This window comes from Diceros bicornis, chromosome 21, assembly GCF_020826845.1.
Source record: "Diceros bicornis minor isolate mBicDic1 chromosome 21, mDicBic1.mat.cur, whole genome shotgun sequence".
Lineage (NCBI taxonomy): Eukaryota > Metazoa > Chordata > Mammalia > Perissodactyla > Rhinocerotidae > Diceros > Diceros bicornis.
Window position 1 is genome coordinate 41,470,164 of NC_080760.1, and position 22,869 is coordinate 41,493,032.

Genomic DNA, 22,869 nt, shown 5'->3' on the forward strand with positions numbered 1-22,869 from the left:
AATGAAGGTCCAGAGAGTGTGTTTGAGGACAATATGGAAACAGAATAAATCTATTTCTTGATGGAATCCTACCAAGTCCAGATCATTCAAAAGAACTAAAACTCGCTTTCTAAGCACAAGCAGGTGTTCAATAAAACCACACGAAGCAAACAGGTAAATATGTTCAGCTGTAGAGAAAAGAACACTGGCTTTGAATTCTAGCTCTGTTATTTCCTAGCTGAGTGGTTTTTGGAGAAGTTTCTTAATATCTCTGATCCTCAGTTTACACTTTCATAAAACACAGACGTGAATATCAACCTCTCACATGGGTCACTATGAGAACAAATGAGAGAAGACATATAAAGCACTTGGCACCTTTGAAATATTTGGAAGAGATGTGATCTTGTGGGGTTGTGTGTTGTCCTGGTCTTAATTTTGTTTGTGGGCTTGAGCACTTGCTCAAGTTTGCACAATGTGAACTTGTGGGAAGCTGGGATTTGGACCCGAGACGTCTGATTTCTTTATCGCCTCCCGCAACTGAGTCAAGAGACACTGGTCCCCATTACAAACATCGGTCGCTATATCTCCCATCACACATCACTGGGCTATCATTTTGCTCAAAGGGAATTTGGCTTGTGTTTCCTTCTTTACTAACATCACTATAATGACAGATTGAATTTTATTTTTTCAATAAGAACAGACATCTTCATATCCTTCTAGAGTAAATCCCCATCCTTGCCTTAGATAATGCAGATATGCCTGAAATTCAAAGCAAGGAAAATATTGGATTCAAACAAAGCAAGTCAAAGAAGGAGTTTCTCAAGTCCAGGCAGCACAGTAAGCTACCTGCCATGACCGTGGAATGTTCCTGGGAACTGGAGGACCCACAGCCATTTACTCGGCTGCAAAACTCAAGAGAACCTGGCTCCCTCCAGAAACTGCCAGCAGGTCTTTCTGACAACAAGAGTTGGAAACACTCCTAGCATACAGTTCTTGGGTTTCCCTCTTATCTTTCCCACTGCATATTTAGTCCTGATTGGAGAGATAAGGCGAAAGCAGTAGAAACACACACATTTAGCAAATATGTTTTGAACAAACTTTATGCCTTTCTGACCTTCACTTTCCTCTTCTGAGAATAAGGAAGACAGACTAGATCAGTGATTCTCTACCTTGGCTGCATCCAACATCATCTGAGAGATTTTGAAAGATACGGATGCCCAGGCCCCCTCTGGATCAATTAAATCAGACCCTCTGGAGGTGAGGCTGGAGTATGGGTGTTTTTCAAAACTCCCAGATAATTCTAATAGGAAGCGACCACTGGGCTAGATGATGCTTGTGGTTATTTCCACCTCTAATATTTATTTTATGATCCTTTATTTAAAGTGTGAGCGTAGGGGCTGGCCTGGTGGCGCAAGCGGTTAAGTGCGTGTGCACTCCGCTGCGGTGGCCTGGGGTTCGCCGGTTCAGATCCCGGGCTCGCACCAAGGCACCGCTTGGCAAGCCATGCTGTGGCAGCGGCCCATATAAAGTGGAGGAAGATGGGCACGGATGTTAGCCCAGGGCCAGTCTTCCTTAGCAAAAAAAAAGAGGAGGATTGGCAGATGTTAGCACAGGGCTGATCTTCCTCACAAAAAAAAAATAAATAAATAAAATAAAGTGTGAGCATAAAGCAGTGAGATGGCTTCCCACACATCTCATGAAAAGCCATTGAAATCCTAAGGTTTCTCTTTGGATATTAGAGGAAATCTAGGCCAGCCTTGTGGATAGACTAAGTCATAGTGTGGTTTAAGGAACTTTTCTGATGTTAAATATCTGGGAGGCAATGATGAAATCTAAGACCAGGGGGAGTCAAAAATTTGAACGCTTACAGGGTCAGACAAGAAACATAAATGTGTGACTGAGACCAGGTATAACAATAGAGATGGGTGGGGTTTGTGGAACTAAAAGTGTGTGCCCTGCCTGTAGGCATTCAAACAAGCTCCCTCTCTCCTTCCCATTCCCCCTCCCTCCCTCCCTCCCTCTCTCTCTCTCTCTCTCTCTTTCTTTCTTACCTGTATATCATATTGGGAGAATAAAAGGTTAACCTGCTTGCTTAATTCACCTGTGGGTCACCTGTTTGAGACCCCTACTCATAGCATTTTGATACATTAGAAAAAAATAACGAAAATATTACAGAAGTGTCTGCCTCATTATTAGACCTCTAAGACAGCATGTCTTCCACACTTTATACTGCAGTGGACAATAAAATTGAGGGATAGACAACAAGAACTACTCTCAAACCCTGCTCCAAACCTACCCAAGCTCCTTTTCTTCACGCATCTCCATGGCACTGCAAATTTGGCTCCATAATCTTTTTTTTTTTTTCCTGAGGAAGACTGGCCCTGGGCTAACATCTGTGCCTATCTTCCTCTACTTTATATGGGACGCGGCCACAGCATGGCTCCACAAGCAGTGCATCTGTGCACGCGCGGGATCCGAACCAGCGAACCCCAGGCCACCGCAGCGGAACGCTCGCACTTAACTGCTTGCGCCACGGGGCCGGCCCCTTGGCTCCATAATCTTAAGTCAAACATCTGCTTATAGTCCTTTGGTTTCTGTATGCCATTCTGGTTTTCCTCTTGGGCTCACTGCACCTCCTTCCCACATAGAATTTTGAGCAGCAAACTCCTCTGATGATAGCGTGTCCTGCAACTTCAAGGAGGAGAGCCTCTCTAACCTTCCCAACCATAGAGGGCCCTCCCAACCAGCTGTCCTCTAACTCAGGGTTTCTTATTGACATTTGGGGCCAGATAATTCTTTTGTGGGGAGTTATCCTATGCATTGTAGGATGTTTACCAGCATCTCTGACCCGGTACACTAGATGCCACTAGATGCCAGTAGCAACCCCTCTCCTCGAGTGGTGACAATTAAAAATGTCTCCAAACATTGCCAAGTGTCCCCTGGGGGACAAAATCTCCCCGGGTGGAAACCCACTGCTCTAAGCACACACAGCGTCCCAGTGCCTGCGAGGAAAATAGTACAGTAAGCTCCATCAGCTTGGGACACAGCCAGCATAATATCCAAGCGTCCAAAAAGAAAGGCGCCAGCTGAAAAGACAACAAGCTTCAGTATGATCAGCTGTGTCAGTTCCATTTAATTGTAAATTTGGACAGGCTCTGCTGAGTGAAGTACAGAATGTTTCTCGCCTTGGGCACTGATATTATATTAGAATAAAAGCAACCTGAGAGGCATTTGTTTTTGTGGAAAGTGCGTGCATGGGCAGATCTCTGCTCATCAGATTGTTCTGAATTGATGTGGAAGCTATAAATAAAGTGTTCTCTCTTTTTTGGACTGTCTTTGATCTATTGTTATCCCTTCCTTTTTAGAGTCCTTTAAAGGCAATTTTCATTCAGATCCTTCATCAAGGAAGCAGATGGACTTCAATAATTCCACTCAAAAGCCTCCGTCGCTTTCTGCACACAAGTCCCACGTCAATCAGCCGAAAAGACCTCTCCCCTAGATGGCTGTCTCCTTAATGCCCCTGGAGAATGGAAGATGGATGGACTAGGTTGAGGTAAATAGAACAGGCATGTAATGTGAAGAGAATAAGTTTGACTGACATTTTCTTTCTGTGTTAAAGCTATTGAATAATTGTGATAGAATTACTACAATCACAATTTTCTCATGTGCCCTGGGGGAAGGGGTGCAGAAAAGAGATGTGTCTCCTCCTGGGGTGAGGGGCGTGATCCAGAATCCTTGCCTCCAGTTTGGTCATTAATAACTGAATTCTCTGACAGCAGCCTGAATTTCTGCAATTGCTGAAATCCACATGTGAAAGATAACACGAGCTTCCATCCTCACAAGACAGTCCTAAGTCCGAAGTAATTGAGCATTAACATGCAAATGGTTATGGGAGGAAGTGTGGTTGGGAGAAGAGAATGACCCCTCCCCTGAAAGAGTCCCAGTCCTGCCTCTCACTTGCTTTGTAGTATGAACCCCTGAGAGAACTCAGTTTCCTCATGTCAAAATGAGAGCAATCATATTTCCTTCCTAAGGTCATCAAAAGTTTTAGAAACCTATTGTGACAAGTGCCTGCCACGATGCCTGGTCCAGGGTACGTGCTCCTCCTCCTCCTCATCATCATCATCATTCTCTTCTTCATTGTCATGATCACCATTATCTTCATGATTGTTATCACTACTTCTTTTTAGAGAGATGAATGGGTTGGTGGATGTGTGCTGTGTTCTTCTTCATTTGTGGCAAAGAGGACCCTAGTTATTCTTTCCATGGGATATTGAGAGGAGAGGAAGATCTTTCTGCAGGTTTCTTATTTCTAGACAAAAGTGGGAAATTCCTCAGAGGTCCAGGTCCTTGCATGCTGTCTGTGACCGAGTGGATAATAGTAGCCTTCACAAAGACTTAGTTCAAAGGTCCAGAAGGCTATAGATGGGTTGTGCAAGTTGAGTTTATGCTTCCCTGCCTTGCCTTTCCTTGAAGAGCATGAGATGTGGTTTCATGGAAATTGAAGACCCACATGTCAACAAACATCCTCTCTATTCCAATTTGAATGCCAGGGTGGGTTAGAGAAACAGTGTGGATTAATGGGTAGGCCATGGGAAATGAAGGCAGATGCAGATGGAATCAAATTCTGATTCTTCCAAATGGAATAATAGTTGTGAGACCCTTACTATCTCTAAGCCTCAGTGTCCTATTCTGAAAACATGAGTGGAATAATTCTTCCTTCACAGAGGATTATCTTCTGGCTCAGTTCCCCCAAGGACGTGTGGCAAACTCCTAGAGAGGAGGGTTGTGTTCAGGGGAAGGAACCTATTAAATAAAAATGGTCTTAAAACTTGAGGCTATAAGATTATGAGGGCTAAGGCAATAGTTTTGCCCCAGGTCAGAATTGAGTATCAATGAGAGAGGAGTCTTTCCTTCTCCTCCACTCAAGGTAGTGGACACGCTGTGTAAGGCTGAAGGGAGAACTAGAGGGAGGACTTGAATAAGGATACAATCTTAAAATGCAGCTGCTGCCAGGCAGAAAGGATCAGAGAGCTACAGGGCAAAATGACAGAGGCTTCAGAAACACTTATATACTCAGGAGGAGAGTCAACGTACTCCGTGAGTTCACAAAAGACAACCCAAGAGTTCCCTGGACCAGAAAGGGAGGATTAGGAACGAGCGAGATCCCATAGATTTTGTTTAGGATCAACTCAGAAACTGTTACCTGTCTGTTGTGACCCTTGGTATTTCCAGCTGGTGTGCCGTGGGAAACAACGCCTACACATGGCTTTACAAACTTCGCATCCTTACAGCAAACAAGAATATATGCAGTGTTAGGTTTGTTGGGAAAGCAGAATTCTGTCACAGGGCACCTTACTAGGAATCGGGAGTCCAGTTCCTAGACCCAGTTCTGCCCGATATGTGACACTGTGGATCCTGAACAAGCCTTCACCAATTTGACTCTCATCCATAAAATCAGTTGTTGAATTTGTTATAGAATCCTCATCTGTAAGATCAAGTTAGTGAATTTGGTAGTAATTCAGTGGTTCTTCTATCTGAGGCATTGGGAACCTGGGTCTAAGGTTCTTGTGATGTACCTGAGTCAACAAGGAAGAGCTGCCCATCCTGCAGTCAGTGTATGTCTAGAATGAAGGAAACTCTTCCCTCACCAAACCTAGCCATTAGCCCCAAGCACTCAAGAAATCCATTTCATTCTGTCACATAATTTGGCGCTCTCTGTCTTCTCAACTAAGTGTGGTGTGGGGGGAAGAGGTGGAATCTCCCTCTGCCCTTTTCCTTAAGGTTCTTATGGCTGGCCAAATAATTAACAAGACAGGTTAGCAGGAGAAAATAATACTAAGTTTAATAACATGTATACATGGGAGAAAGCAGGGACACTGCGTTTTCTCAACACAATAGCAGAAATTCTCATCTTAAATACCATGTTCAGCCAACGACAAAGGAGGATGTTGGAGGTGGGGGGAGTCAGTTACAGGAGATTACCACTAAAGCACAGTAAACAAGAGGAAGGTTATTATGCAGATTTAAGGCCTCAACTTCCACATTGATAAGTCTCTAGAAATGAGGCCATACCCCCCTCTTCCCAAAACAGAGAGGGAGATACCTTTACAAATGGAGATTTCCCTTATAAATGTAAATGTTTGTCTGGCAACTCCTTGCAGGGCCATCCAGAGAATGTGGCCAGAGAGACAGAACTTCCTATATGATGGGCTTGTTGGTGCCTTTCCTATTGTAACATTTATCCTACATTATCTTTACAGCCATCATGATAGATCTGTTCCAGGAAGGAGCCACCATGTCAAATTCTTTAGGCAGTTAGTGGGGGAGGTCAAATGTCCCTCAGAGAAAACAATCAAGGTAAAGAGATATATTTTAGGATGGCCAAATCTTGATCTCCCACAGGGGCTAACGCATTGATCTTCCCTAAGGAAAACAAGATATCCTGGAGAGAAATCCAGTTTTAAGCAAAAGATGACATATGCACCTCAGAATGGCATTCTCCCCCTACAACAAAGCAGTTCATCTGCCCTCTTATACAGACTTGAATTGCTCATCGAAGGCTCCCAGCAGCCCATAAGGAAACAAAAGTAAAAACAACTTCACTTTTCAAAGACTTTAGAGATTTTTCCTCACTTGGAGTTTATGTGGAAATGAATCTCAAGCACAAATCTGTGCTTACCGAGTTTGAAGCAAATTGGAATCTTGACCACAAGGAATGAAGGTGGCTAATCTAATTTGAAGACTACATACAGGCAAACGAGGGCATGTGAGCTTGGGACCTGGTGTCCTCCTATTGAGCTTCTTGGGACCTGTGTTCTCCTATTACCAAACACTCGAGAGAGAGAGGAATGATGCATCTATCTTCGAGGCAGGACAGGTCCTTGAGAAATGCTGAGAACTTGCTTCCAGCTTTAAAATGATGTGACTCTGTGGGTCTGTGACTCTGTGATCCCTAAAAATTAGTCGATGAACATAGAAATACACCCCAAGAGGTTCACAGCTAATAGTAATAGAAGTTACCCAAGCTATCCATTATTAAGCACCTACCATATGCCAGGAAATATTAATCGGAGCTCTTTTTTTCTCTCTCTGTTCTTCTTACCTCTCTCTATGCAGACAGATATAAACATAACTTCACACAAAGGATCCATGGGGTCAGCATTATTATAACCATCTTTAGATTTGGCAATTGAGGTTCAAGGTGGTGAAATAGCCTGACCTTGATAACCAGTTAAAAAATGAGAGAGTCAGCATTTAAACCCAAATCAGTCTGACTCCCAAGAGTTTCCCACCATTTCATTCTTCATGGGCATGTATTGGATCCAGGTGTATTAGCTGAAACATACCTTGATGAACAGTCATAGTGATAGTGGTTAATCAGTATAGCGTTTGGTTAATGGTTGCTAGAAATATCCTCCAAAGAAGAGAAAACTTGGTAGCAGTTTCCTGTGATGATTCAGTATAACAGGACAGCACTACACCTCAGAGTAGGAGGCGTGAAATTTGGCAGGGCATTTCCTTCCGGGAGTAATTTAGGTTCTCCAAGTACGGTCAATGAACCAGTGACATTGACATCGCCTGGGAGCTTGTAAGAATTTCAGGCTTTGCCCTAGGGCTACTGGATCACAGTCTGCCTTTTAACAACATCTAGGAGTGATTCTTATTCACATTAAAAGTTTGAGAAATATTGATTTAGGGCACCAAAGTAAGAATAATATAAATTGTTCACAAAGCCATGGACACCCACAGACCTAGGCTTCTGGGGGTGTTGTGACTTATAATGATTTTAAAATCCTTTGCTTGTACTAGGAACATGGTATATAATAATATGACAACATTTATTGAACGTTAACTCTACCTCAGGCACAGTACTAACTACTTTGCATATATTGTTTTATTTAATTCTTATAACAACTCTAAAAGGTGGCCAGTCATTATCCTCATTTTGCAGAATAGGAATTGAAGTTTATAGAGACCCATGAACATGTTCAAGGTCACTAGGCTGGTAAGTGGTGGTTCTGGGATTTGAACCCAGACAGTGTCATTCTAGGGCTTACACTTTGAATTGATTAGTGTGCTATGCTGCCTCTCCAGCTCAAACAAGAAAACATCCAGGGGAGTTAAATGGGGCATTGGACTTCAAGGAAGTAAGCTAGAGCTACAGTTTTCAACAATTGTCTCACTATACACCAGTGCAATCTCCCTTCAGTTACCAGGTCTGCAGAAGGTAATTTAATACTAATTAATTTCCAATGTTTATGGATTTGTTAAGAAGTAAATTGAGCACAGTGGTCAAGCAGTGTCAATAATAATGGGGCAAATGGACATGATTGGTCTCCTGTTATGATACACTGACACAGACACAACCTCACCTGTATACATGCTTGCCAAAAGCTATTTAACCTGGATCAAATCAGAAGACTGACAAACCCAGAGAAACTATTATAGATTAGAGGAGACTAAACAGACATGCCAACCCAATGCCCTGTGCAACCCTTGATTGAATCCTGGATGGGGTGAAGGGTGGTGGAGATAACTACAAAAGTGATTATTGGGACAATTGGGGATATCTGAATATGAACTGTCCGTGTATTAAATAATAGAATTGTATTGGTTTTAAAGTAACTGAGTGTGTCCGTTGTACTGTGATTGTGTAGAAGAAAGCCTTTTCCTTAGGACATGCATGCTGAAGGGTTTAGGGTTTAAGAGTGATTCACATGTGCCTTCCTCTTACATGGTTCAAAGAAAGGAGCAACATAAATTAGACGTGGCAAAATGTTAACTGTTTGTGAATCTAGATGAAATAAAGCATGGGTGTTCATTGTACTATCCTTTCAACCTTTCAATAGGTTTGAAACTTCAAAATTAATATTTGGGAAAAATGAAAATAATGCCACTCGAAGTAAGAGAGGAAAGATAGTGTGTGGTGGGGGAGAGGATGTAGGGATAAGGGGCTGGGGAAAAAGTTATGCTTGGAAGATTAGGAATTACCAGTAACCTAGGTGAGCCACAGGTAGGTGGCCTGCTTGTGAATGTCATCTGCATGCATTTTGAAGTGTAAAAAGGAAGTAGAAATTGCAACTTACAGAGAGATCATGGTTGACGTTGGTGTGGTTTGTCAGCCCTGCTTTGCAATCACCAGTCAGTAGTTGACACTAGAGTCACAGGATTCCCCCCAACACCCGTCATTTTGAAATAATCTCCCCAAGCATCCTCTTGCTTCAGTCCAGAAATGTTTTGGGGAGTTCCTAGGGACCCCACCTCCACTTCTTTTGTTGAGGGGCTGGCCCTAGGCAGTCACATTTGCCCCACCTTACCCTCACCCCTAGCCATGGGTGATTGGACTAAGCTGGACCCGTCAGGTGTCTCTTCCAGGAATCTTAAACACTGAGAAAATGAGTCCAATTCTGGAGAATCTGAGCTGAAAAACCATGAAGGACCAGAGCAAACTAGAGCCAAAAGCAAGCTGGAGTTATGAAGGACCAGAAAGCATAAACGTGTGCAGAGAAAGGTAGTCATCTCCAAAAAGGGTGTGTGGAGAAAAACAGAGATGAGAGACCTTAAGTCCCCAGAAAGTCAGAAAGAGCATAGGCGCTGCCTCGTCTGAAGGATCCTCAACTCCTAGCTCCATTTCCCATTAAGCCTGACTTCCTCTGCATCCCACCCCCAGGGGAATCCTCAGTTCCTCCTTTCTTTGAACTAATTAACGTTAAGTTTCAGTTCTTTGAATGTGTTCATTTTCCTGCTAGATGTGACTTGTGCTCTCTCCCGCTTTGGCTGGGGTCCCCTCGGCTGACCACTTCCTCCTTTAGCAGGCAACATCTCCAAGCCCCAAATTATTCATTCCCGTCTCCTCCACCTTTCATCCAATCCCATCTCTGAGCCAGCCCTGCACCTGAGCTCACTTGAATAGTGACAAGATTTATTTTACTGTTTCTTTTGTTAATGTATGGATTGGTGGGATATTTGTTCTATTTCTAGTATACTGATTGCCTTAGGGATCCTAGAGGGCCAGGGCCTCGGGTTGCACTGCTTATGTTTTTATTCTAAAAGTAACACATGTTCGTAATAGAATTCTTGGGGAAAAATAGAAAAGAAAAAAAGAAGAGGAAAGAAAAATCATTTATAATTCTATCACCCAGAGATAAGTCCTATCAATATTTGAGCTTATTTTCTTTCAGACTTGATTTAACACAATTCAGGATATGCAGCATATACCATCTTGAACACTCATTTCCATAACATGGAAAGCATTTACCTACGTTTTAAAAGTTGTGTTAAAATATCATTTTAAAATCTGCATGATATTCCATTTTATATAAAATATATAAAAATCTATAAATATATAAAATAATCTAACTATACACATTCCTGTTATTGTACACGTTGATTGTTTTCATTGTTTGCTAAGATAAATAACCCTGGGATAAACAGCTGCGTGTGTTTTAGATTCTTGATGCAAATTGACAAACTGGTTTCACAGATGTTTTTATAATTTGCTCTTTCTCCTCCCGTCCCAAACTTCTCTTCTTGCACAGCATCTGTCCATGTATTGCTGTCATTGTTGTTTCAAGGTTTACAGATTTGATCACTAAAAAAATGGTAGCTCAGGGCCGGCCCCATGGCGGCGCGGTTAAGTGCAGCGCGCTCTGCTGCTGGCGGCCCGGTTTCAGATCCCCAGCACGCCTGGAGGCACCACTTGCCTGGCTATGCTGCAGTGGCATCCCATATAAAGTGGAGGACGGTGGGCGCGGATGTTAGCCCAGGGCCAGTCTTCCTCAGCGAAAAGAGGAGGATTGGCATGGATGTTAGCTCAGGGCTAATCTTCCTCATAAAATAAATAAATAAATAAAATACTGAAAACCAATAAATAACATTTAAAAAAAATGGTAGCTCATATTTATTTGCATTTTTGAAGACTTAGTAAGGTTGAACTTTTTTCGTTTGTAATTTGACTTGATACAGGGCGAATAAGTGAGTAATAAATTGTTTCACTGGATGAAGGTCATGTGTATTTTTTGACATAAAGTGATGTCTTCTGCTATCTAGTGTCTTAGAATTTCAAAAAAACACGGGCTGGACCCGTGGTGCAGTGGTTAAGTGTGCGTGCTCCGCTGCTGGAGGCCCAGGGTCTGGATCCCGGGCAAGCACCAAGGCACCGCTTGTCAGGCCATGCTGTGGCAGCATCCTACATAAAGTGGAGGAAGATTGGCATGGATGTTAGCTCAGGGCCAGTCTTCCTCAGCAAAAAGAGGAGGACTGGCGTGGATGTTAGCTCAGGGCTGATCTTTCTCACCAAAAAAAAAAAAAAACCAATTTCAAAAAAACTCAACACGTGAGTAAGTCAATGATCAGTGCTGTGCATATAGTATTAGCATCACAGAGTTTTGCCAATTCTCCCCAAACTGAGAACCAAACTTGAGTGATTCCATATCTAAAAGGGGAAGAATAAATGAATAATATATAAGTGAAGATTATAACTGAAGATAAAATGATTATGTCTTTCTGTAAATGACTCTTCATTTCATTGTTAATAACTTGTTTCAATTAGGCCCTGTTATGATAAATTTGAAAAGAGTTTAAAGATAAAGAACTTTGGTAATATGGTTTAAGGGATGGAAATTTCCATTTCTTGAACTCTAGGTGGAATTCCAATGGAAAAAAAGAGAGTCTAGCCTAAAAGGATTGGATTCTCTCTTAGTTTTGAAATGTTCGGACAGGAAATGCATTGGCACCATCTACTTATGTAATTCACAGTTACCCAGTAACTTTCACTCCTTAAACCAATATGTGACCAGTTCCTTTCCTGCTGGAAAGGAAAGTCTCTTTTTCCTCCAAGGTCTAGATCAGAATCACTTCCCCTGAGTTCCCAAGAGAGGGAATGCAGGCAATGGGAAGTCTAGTGACTTATTTAGGGTTGATTTAAGTGGGCAGGGGGAGTTGGATGAAGATGGTCAAAAGGAACAGACTTCCAGTTATAAGATAAATAAATATTAGGCATATATTGTACAACATGATGACTATAGTTAATACTGTCGTATGGTATATTTGAAAAATTTTAAGAGAGTAGATCCTAAGAGTGCTCATCATAAGGAAAAAAATAATTTTTTCTCTTTTTTTGTATATCTATATGAGATGGACGTTAACTAAAGTTATTGTGGTAATCATTTCATGGTATATGTAAGTTAAATCATTATGCTGTACACTTTAAACTTTTACAATGCTGTATGTCAATTATATCTCAATAACAATAAAAAAAAGGTTTAGGAGACTTTTTAGAAATCCTCTTAAAAATGCCAGATAATCCGCTCGTCGAACTGACCCTCAACTCATTTTATATGGAAAGAACCTATTGAAAATTTCACTCAGTTTTATTCTTTTGTTCCTAATCTCCAAACTAGTCACAGGATGTTCACATTTCATTTTGTAATTGTAATAGCAGAAGTCCTTCTACCTGTCTGCAATTTTAGCTCCCACGGAAGCTGGAGATGGCTTCTGCCAGCTCGAGAGAGCCGATGGTTAAATGTTCAGGAATTTTATGAGCCAACTGCTAAGTACAGCCATTTTAAATTACATAAGCTTAAAATTTAATAAATTATATTTAAAAAACAAAGGTTTAATAAGTATTCCAAACCCATCACTTAGTAATTATTTTACTACATTTTATTTCCTTCTGTGTTCTTATGTTTATTTGCATCTGTTGCCTCTGTGTAATAGAGATTCTATATGATGGTGCGCTACTGCACATCTCTTCCCAACTTTGCATGCAATGATGTCACATCTGTGGCTTGAAATTTGCCATTGCAGTATTTACTCCACTGAAATTGGAAAACACTACAAATCAGGGCTTTTCCTCTCTCTCCTGTGCCCATGGTCCACTCTACAAAAGAGACAGGCATTATTAAAAAGCTGCCAGCACACTAGTGCCTAAAAGGATGTATTCATTGGTGGAGATGGTAGGGCTTCATGGCAAGAGCTTGGTTTCAAAGTCAGGGAGACTTGAATTCTTGTTCTTGTTCTGTCATTTACCAGCTCTGTGGCTTTGGGCAAGCTATATAACTTGTCTGAACCTGACATTTCTCTTCTATAAAATAGGAAGAATATCTGTCTCTCAAGATTATTTTGATTTATTTTGAGATACTGACAATCTAATATATGCTAGATATTTTTCAAGGTGTACTGTCATGTCAAAAAGTCTCAATAAATGCTATTATTATTTTTACTACTCTAATTATTATGTTAACATATAAACATAAAGTATAATTCTGAGAGTTATCATGTCAGATAAGGCAGGGAGAAACATCTCTTTCTATAGTAGAAATAACTATGATAGGGCTGAGAACAACCCAATGCTAAATAAATAAAGAAGGAAAGAGAGAAAGGGAGGGAAGGAGGGAGGAGGGAGATGAGATTGCAGAGGGAGACAGGAACAAAGTATGGAAAACCTGTGTGCTCCGCTAAAAAAAAATGAGACCCACAGTCTCAGGCCAATTAGCATCCAATGAATGTTTTCAAGTAAGAGATTGTCACAATCAGATTTGTGTTTTAGATAAATTGTTCTGGCATCAGCCTGAAAATGAAATGGAGAGGCCAAAGCTGATGAGTGAAACTAATTGAGAAGCTACCATCAGGCCAGTGAGAGAGGGCAATGGTTTAAACTAAGGTAGAACAGTGGAAATGGAAAGCAAGAGATGATAAGAAAGGTGCTAAGGAGATCTCCCCTTACAGAAAGGCCTTGCCATCTGCCCATCCTTCCTACAGAGATAAGAGTAGCTAGACTAAATGCTTGGAATATTTCAATCTATCATGAGGTTGGAAAAATAAATTCTTACCTCCCTCTCACTGCATTCTTGATTAAAACGATCATCATTGAGCAGTTCTAAAAAGATAACAGTATTAAACACTTTTTTATTGAGTAAAAATTAAGAATAAAATGACAAATTGATAAGTACCTGGAACTCTCTAGCATAGAATTTGACAAAAATTTCTGTAAAAGGTCAGACAATAAATATTTTAGGCTTCGAGAGCTGTACAGTATCTGTCACATCGACTTAATTTTGGGGTGATAGCGTGAAAGCATACATTGACAATTCTTAAACGAATGAGAATGGCTGTGTTCCAATAAAACTACTTATGGACACTGAAATTTGAATTTCATATAATTTTCAAGTGTCACAAAATGTTCTTCTTTTTAATTTTTTTGCCATCATTTAAAAATGGAAAAATTATTCTTAGTTCACAGGCTATATGAAAACAGGTGGTAGGCTTGGTTTCGGCCTGTGGGCCATAGTTTGTTGATACCTAGACTAAAGTATGGAGGGAATTTGATTTTGAAATGGATATGATTTGAAAAAATTATTTAATTGGAAACTGAAATCCAAAGAGGCAGAGAAGATGTTTGCAGAGTGTCTAGTGGGCTCAGATGAGCTTAATCTTCAGGCCCACAGATTACAGGCCAGGGTGCTGGGAGACCACATAGATGGATATCAAAACCCTATTGATAGCCTTTGAGAAAACAGCTCCAGGAGAGAGGCCAGATCTGAGATGAGCAAATTTCACTCTGATTTTCAAAAAAGTAGTGTGTTATCATAGAAATGACACATTAGGAAACCTGATGATGTTTCCTAAGGAAATTCACATGCTGATGATAAAGTAGAAGGATTATGTATCCAAAATAAAGAAATCCTTTCAGGACAGAAACCCAAGAATAAAGCCACAGTAGGTGGGTGGTTCAGGAAAGCATTACAGATATACTATGACAGGATTTATCAAGGCAGATGCAAGATCGCTCCTGACATCCTTTAGAACCAGTGGAGAAAACAGGATTTGATGAAATCCTTGTGTTGTTTTTTATAGGAGTGAGTCCAGTGGTTTTCCTGGTCACTCACTATAAAGTTTTACCCTCTGGGGAAGGAGAAAGAAGGGAGGTATGGAGAGGGAGAGAGATTGGGAGGAGGAGAAAGGAACAAAGAGAGAGGGGAAGAAAAGGAGAAAATATGTTTTTGGAAAACATAGGGGATTTTACTGGCTGCAAAGATTCTTTTTTAAAAAACAAACACTTTAAACTCAACAGGAACTCAAGAGTACATGCTGGGGAGATAGTCTCTGACATTTTCAAATCCTAACATTTTTATTATTCAATGTTCAAAGGAAAGTCAAATGAAGGGCCTGAACCAGGCAAAACTGTACACCCTGAGAAAGATCTTTCAGAAGAGTTTTCATAGCTCTCTTATGTCCCCTAATGTGCAGTGGACAACCCATGACTCCATTTCCCATAGCTTGGCCTGGTGATGACTTGCCGGTGGTCAGGTATGCTGGTGACTGGTCGGTAGACTGCCAATGACCCTTCTTCTTTAAGATCCTGAGTTATCGGCTTCTGTACCTCTGAGATAAGCACTGGACTTGGAGTGAGAAGACTGGGGTTTGAGACCCAGCTCTACCACTTACCCACCATGTGACCTCTAGCAATCACTCTGATCATCATTAAAACGATACTTCAAGGATGGGAGTTGTGAGAATCAAGAGAGATAACGAGATTTGAGAATGCTTTGTTGACTGTGAAATTTTGACACATTGTATATTCTTTATGATTATTCTCAAAGTAGCCTTTAATGAAATCGTTCTATGTCCTTCTGAAGCTCCACAGAAATTCGTGTGACCTATTCACACATCACACCACACACCCCAACAGCTTCCGTTAGTGGTTGTGGGCACACTTAAGAAGTAGTGAAGGGGAGGAGGAAGGTCTAACAGAAAGAGCTGGAAGGCTAGAGGTCTGCTCCTCACTCGTCATCTTTGTGACTTTGGGCAAATAACACTTGATCTTAAGACCTCACATCTATGTAATGAGGGAGTTGGAATAAATAACTACAGAAATACTCAGTCTAAGCTTCATTTCTAGGTTCACCTTTAAGCTACATTTTCCTCTTTCCTCTACTTCTATTTTACAACAAATCCTACCTTCTATTGTCAGTATTTTTAAGCATGTGGTCCTAGGCCACCCAGTCAGAATAAGCTGGGAAGTTTGCTAGAAATGCAGATGCTTGGTCCCAGCACAGATTTATGTGATCAGGAAAAAAATTTTGAAGGGGGGGGTCATGAGACTTCGGTATCTTTATTTTAACTACTCTCCAAGTGATTTATGCCGACTAGAGTTTGCAAATTTCCACCCTAAGTTTCTCACCTATAATCCTAGAGAACAGGGACCATGTTTTTTTGATTACAACTGTATTCCAAGCACCTAGCACAGTGTCTGGCTCTCAGATGACACCCAATGAACTTTTTGAATGAGTCAGTCTGAGGTAACGGAATGAGCCCTGAGTTCTACAGATTTGATTCCTCCCTTCATCAGAAATGTCTACTGTACTGGCTGCTGAGAACCGAATCAATAAAGCCAACGGTCATGATGGTAGCTACTAAAAGCACCAAAATCTAAATCTATTTCTCCGACATAAGATGGGTTCTGTGGACATTTTCCTCCTGCAAGTGTTGAGTGGGGAAAGATTTTTGGACAGGACAGGACTTTGGTGTCCCTCAGTGACATCACCTAAGAAGTCTACCTGCTTTAATTCCCAGCATGAAACCTCCAACTGTCTATGCTTAGAGCCTGGTGGCTCCAGTGCTCTGGTGACTGTCTGAAAAGGGAAGGACGCCCCTACTAGCATTCACTGGTACTGCTAAGGTTTGCTTGGTTGTCACTCTGCGTCCCATTTCCAGCTCTTTGGCTATGCTAAAGATAAATATATTCCTTATCTGAAACCTTGACTGATTGCCCTGAAGTTGTTTTTAGAGTTTTGTCACTTAAATTTTGGTGGCCTTCCAATTTCTTTGACCCATCTAATCACTTATTACTCAGATCCAGTATCTTCATGCTACCACCAGTTTGCTCGAATGTCATTCATTCGTGCATTTACAATTTACCCAACATGTATTGAAAATCTACCAGATGCCAACACTGTGCAAAGAGCTCGGAATAAAAAAATAAATAAGACAAAATTTCTGCATTTAAGGAACTCACATGATAAGAGATTCCTTTATCACAACTAGGGAGAGTAAGAGATATAATAGAGGATGCTTGCAAGTCAGCGAGAAGTGATAATTTTAACCTCATGGGGTGAGATGGGGAATTGGCAAAAGTGATACAAATGAGGAATGTTTGCTTCATGCATTCATTCTTTCAGCAGACATTCATCAAGCACCCACCGAGTACCAAGCACAATCTGGGCTTTCTGGGAATATAGCCTTGAAAATTCTAGAGCTTGAATGATTCACTAAGTGGTCAGGAGAGAGGGAATTCAAGGGCAATGGTAGTGGCCAATATAAAGGAATGAAGACAAACATCTAAAATACTAATACTGTCCATAGTATTTCTCTTTATTTTTTAACCCTTTCATTTCTTTTCAAAACTTGTCAGTCCCTCTTCCTCTGGTACACCATAGGAAACAAGACAAACATTTTTTTTTGGTAACTTGATAATGCAGACTCTTTCCCAGGAAATTATGTCCCTAAGGCTTTAAAGAATTCCACAGAGGAAATTAAAGGCATTTAAGGCAGCCCAGTAGGAAGCATAAATGTGCTAAGAGACCACGTGCTGACCACCAGTTCCCATTCCTAGGCCTTCTTTAATTAGTGGTAAGGCCCCCTCTGCAGAGAGCTGTGGGATTTCTTCATAAAGAATTGATGGCTGAAAGCTCCAGGGCTGTAGAGAAGGAATTGTGTCTCCCAAGATCCTAGTAGAGCTTCTGGAACAGCCCAAGTAATTGTGGGCAAATAGGGTTCACTTTTTTACTCAGAAGAAATGGACTTGCTCACACTCAAGTGGTCCTTGCAGTTAGAAGTTTCCAGAACAGAGGGAAGTGGGGTGCTGGGGTGAGACAGAGTTAAAAGCAGAACAGATTGGCTAAGCTTTTAAAAAACTTTTTCTAGCTTCATTTGAATGATTTAGACACCCCAGAGCCACTATGTTGCATTTGAATATGTGTTTTTCACCCCTCCTGTCTAGAGCAAAAGTCTTTTCCTCTTTCTCCAGCCCCTTCTGACAATTTGTAGCTGGCATTGAACATTTTGAATGTAGTGTTTTGATTTGGATGATGACAAGATATTTCTTGAAACTGATTTACTTCATGCCAAATATGAAATTGGATTTGTGATGGTTGGAGCAGATGGAAAACCTATGAAAAAATGCCAGAGCAGCCATATCACAGGCCCAGGGGCTGTGAAATCAGACTGCTTTCGATGGGAGTAGGGTGGTGTCCTAGGACTTAACTCAGGATAAAATAAATGGAAAATCAGCAAGGTGATGGAGGGGACACTCAACCCCCTTCGAATTGGTGTCTGGTTCTAAATTTCTCTGAGAATGTCCTGACAGATCTATGTAGACAAACTCAAGCAACCTTAGTTCCTTGAGATAGATTCTCCCTCTTGCCTTCCCCTGAGGTCTCAAACTATTCTCTATTTGGTGACACTTAATTTGTGTCATGTAGCTCTCTTCTCTCTCTGCTCTCCCTCTACCTCTGACCCTTGGTTTCTCTCTCTTAGTCTCCCTGCTTCTTCCTTTCATCCTTCTCCTCTTCTGATCCCTGCCCACCTTCCTCTCTCTTCCCTGATCTCATTCTGCCTCCTGATAATTTTGATGTGCTCCAACTGCTGGGACTCTGTTCAAATTGATTTTTCTGCTATTAACAAGGAACGAATTAATGGCAATGATCAGAAACAGAACAGGAAGCTCTCATTCCACTCCCTCTGTAAGCACAGGGCTTGGGCTTCACGCAGTGGGTCAGTGGGGAAGAGGAGCCACGAGCACAGAACCTGCAGGCCTCCCTGTGGGGAATCTGTAGACCCCTCAGGTAGGGATTATGTGCCTCAACAGCGCAAAAGAACTGCCTCTGGATCATCAGATTCAACAGCAGTCTCCTGACCCCCGTGTCTCTCCACTTAGGCCCCTGTTGCTTTGGATCAAGGGCTCTAGGGACATTACCAAGAAAAGATGAAGGCTACTATTAGCACAGGGCAAACCTTTCCTTGCAACTTGATACAATTTTGCAACCTCTTCCTGCTCCCATTTTGTAGTCTTTATTCCATACCAACCAAGCCTGTTATGTAGACTGCAAAATCTGTGAGCGGTCCTTGGTCTTCTCTTCTTTTGGACAAAGCCCAGGTTCCTTGCCATGGCTCACAGGACTCTCCATCCTCTGCCGTTTTTCTCCTCTGAGGCCTCTCCCCTCACTGTCCCAGCTCTCTATTTCCTTATTACCTAGTCGTGATAGTTGTGACAATACTTGTAAACATCTATCCCCGGCCTTTGCACATAGTTCTCTGTGGTGGGAGCACTCTTTCTACCCTTTTTGCCAGTGTACCTGCCTAGCTCTCATTTGTCCTTTCACTTTAAGCTTCAACGTCAACTCACTACCTACGGAAATTTAAGATAGTATTTAATCTCTCCAACCCTCATTTACTTTATTTGTAAAAAAAGATTAAAAACAACATTTCCTTTTGAGGTTGTGATGAGGAATAAAGGCGATCACTCCAGAAGTTGAAGATAACTCATAACAACTGCCACTTATGGATTCTTCCTACGTTTGCTCTAGCGATATTCTATATATTTCTATGTATCTAAGCAATCACTCCCCATAACCCCGTGGAGTCAAGTACTTGGGGCTACTCCTTGCCTATTTGGTGCCTATGCAAGAAGCAGGGAAAGCCTCCCTTTCTTCAAGACACTTCACTTCCATCTGTTGGAAAATTGTCATAATACACTATTTCTGTTAGAACAAGACACTCCATTGGCATCTGCTGGGGAACTTTGGCAATAAATACACCAACCTCTCATGTTGATGATGTGAATGATGCTCCCTCAGAGCTGGTGCCTCTGTGCACTGTACAACTTCCACAGCTACATGCAGCAGGCCTGTAGGTAGTATTGCTATCCTCATTTTACAGATGAGGAGACTGAGGCTCACAGAGGTTAAGTAACTCGGATGAGATTATACCAGAAGGCATCACTGTGCTTTGAGCCAAGGCAACCAGCACAGTGTCAGCTACAATATAGGTTCTCATTAAAGATTAGGTGCAGTTTTTGTCATTGTTAGAACTGACTCAAATAAACAAAGTGGAGTTAGCTACAGGTTTTTGCCTTAAAAGGGAGATTATTCTAATGACAACATAATGGACAAATTAGAGGGGGAAGATAATTGCATTACATGTATGAATTGGTCCAGCATTATTAATTGGTTATGCAGCATAGTTTAGTTTTTGATGCTGTAATACAGCATTTTTATGTGTTTAAAGCTTTGCTAATTACTAAAATGCCTTGCATCTGTGACATACTTTATCCTCTTCAAAGGATTTCTACATCTATACCTGACAACAGCCGGATTGGAAATGGCACATGGTATCTTCCAGATTCCACAGATGTAAAAAGGGAGACTTGGGGTCTAGCATGGTCCCCTGTTGCTGTGTTAAAGAACTGGATGGGTAAACCTTAAATCTTCTGCCCAGGAACAATGATGAATCCCTGAAGGAACGGGCCCTGGGGCCCAGGCCACCTGCTGAACCTTCTTTCCTAAACCCACTGGGCAAAACCCCCAGGGATACAAAGCTAAGAGGCAGCACCTAATCTAGACAGCTCACATTTATCAGCTGGTCATCAGCCAATGTCACTTCGGACAGAGAAGTGCTGAAATTGAGGTACGCTCAAGGAAATGGAGAAGCAGAGGGCCAAGTCCCATTGTCTCTTTTATAAATTTGAGACACAATGACACATCATAGTGTTGTTATGAGGATTAAATGAGTTTATACACGCAAGCATTTAGAACAACTCTTGACACACACACACACATACACACATACACGTTACTCCCTCCCAGAGGCAGAAGTGATCAGTTCTTCAGTGTCTGTTAGGAATCAGAGAAGGCTTCAGAGAGGAAGTGACTGTCCTGTATATTTTCCTCAAAAGATTTAAGAAATTCCTTGAAAGAGGAAACCTGAGCACACACCACGATTTAACTCCTAGTCAGCATTTTTTGAAGTATGGGGCAATCTCCATAAGTGAATGAGAACTTGCCAAGGTTACTGACAGACCTATTTTTTGGAAATGCTAATTTTAGGGATATTTTTCAAAAACAGAAAGTACTTCCCTTTGGTTTTAAACTGAGAATAGAAAATATAACATAACCTTTTCTTGACGACTCAAGATCAGCCTTTTGCTGTTGGTAATCTTTGCTCAGGGCACCTAGGAGCTATTCTTATTTATTTATTTCTTTTTGGTGAGGAAGATCAGCCCTGAGCTAACATCCATGCCAATCCTCCTCTTTTTGCTGAGGAAGACCAGCCCTGAGCTAACATCTGTCGCCAATCCTCCTCATTTTTTTTCCCCAAAGCCCCAGTAGATAGTTGTATATCATAGTTGTACGTCCTTCTAGTTGCTGTATGTGGGACGCCGCGTCAGCATGGCCGGACAAGCGGTGCATCAGTGCGCGCCTGGGATCCGAACCAGGCCATCAGTAGCGGAGCGCGCACACTCAACCGCCAAGACATGGGGCCGGCTCCTTATTTTGTTTTTTTTTTATGCGAGGAGGATCAGCGCTGAGCTAACATCCAATGCCAATCCTCCTCTTTTTTGTGGAGGAAGATTGACCCTGGGCTAACATCCGTGCCCATCTTCCTCTACTTTACATGGGACGCTGCCATAGCATGGCTTGACAAGCGGTGCTTCGGTGCACGCCCGGGATCCAAACCTGCAGACCCCGGACCGCCGAGGCAGAGCGCGCGCACTTAACCGCTGAGCCACCTGGCCAGCCCCTAGGAGCTATTGTTAATCAGCTGCCTACATTTATACAGCACAGTCTAGTGAAGGGTCTGAGAGGGATATCTCATCTCTACTAAATGAAGTGACCAGGCGGTGGCATCGTGTTTTGCTTCTTGTCAACCTATTACATCAACTTCCGTTTCCACAGCTATGTTAGATGCAGAAATGTGACTTCAGAGAAGTGAGAATTCAAGATGCTTCCTTCACTTCCCCTGCAGTACCTGGATGCACGCTGGGCTGAGCACACACTGAACTTGGCAAATCTAAGAGTCCTTGGACCGTAAGACGCATCATGAGTTATTATCACTGAAAAGAAAAGATGCTGCTAAAAGATGCGCTAGATGCCAAAGACGCAAAGATGCATGCAAAAGATGCTTCATAAACAATGAAACAGCATTCATTGTAAAGCATACATCATTCAGAGATGTGAGCAGTTAGCTAGGGGGATGGCAGGGGAAGCAGCTTCCAGACAAGGGCAGCGGGTAGGCAAAGGGTGAGGTGGGAGTGAATTTGGGATCCCTGTGCTCCTTTGCGCTGGTTGCTATGGTCAAAAATGTGTTGGTAGACGGGAAGAGTGTTTAAAGTAAAATTTCCCATTAACTTACAAAATTTGGGCCCTGGAGCATGGAAAAGTGAGACATCAACATCAGAGACAAAACAGCGTTCACCTCATAGACGCATTCCAGACCTGCAGAGTCAAAGTACTTCCTTCTTTATTACTCAGAGCCTTCTGGGAATTTCAGGCCCACTTCTTTCCCATCTATGGGAATGAATGCAGAGACACTGCCTTCTTAACAGGAGTGCTTATCAGTCTGGCCTCTCTCTCCTTCCTCTTTGCTGCCTTTGACTTGTTTCTGACTTTTATAAATAGACGATATCACCCCTCCTCCAGAGATTTTGCAAGTTAAAAAGAGGATGTTTTAAAACATTTTGTACTAGAACTAGCAAACCCAACAATGACTAATCCTGAACACAGTGAATGGTCATTCGATGTCTGGTATACAACTGAGTCAATTGCAGAGTCCTGAGTCCCAGTCTCCACTTTCCATTTCATCCATCCAAACCCAGAAGGTTTTTAGGCA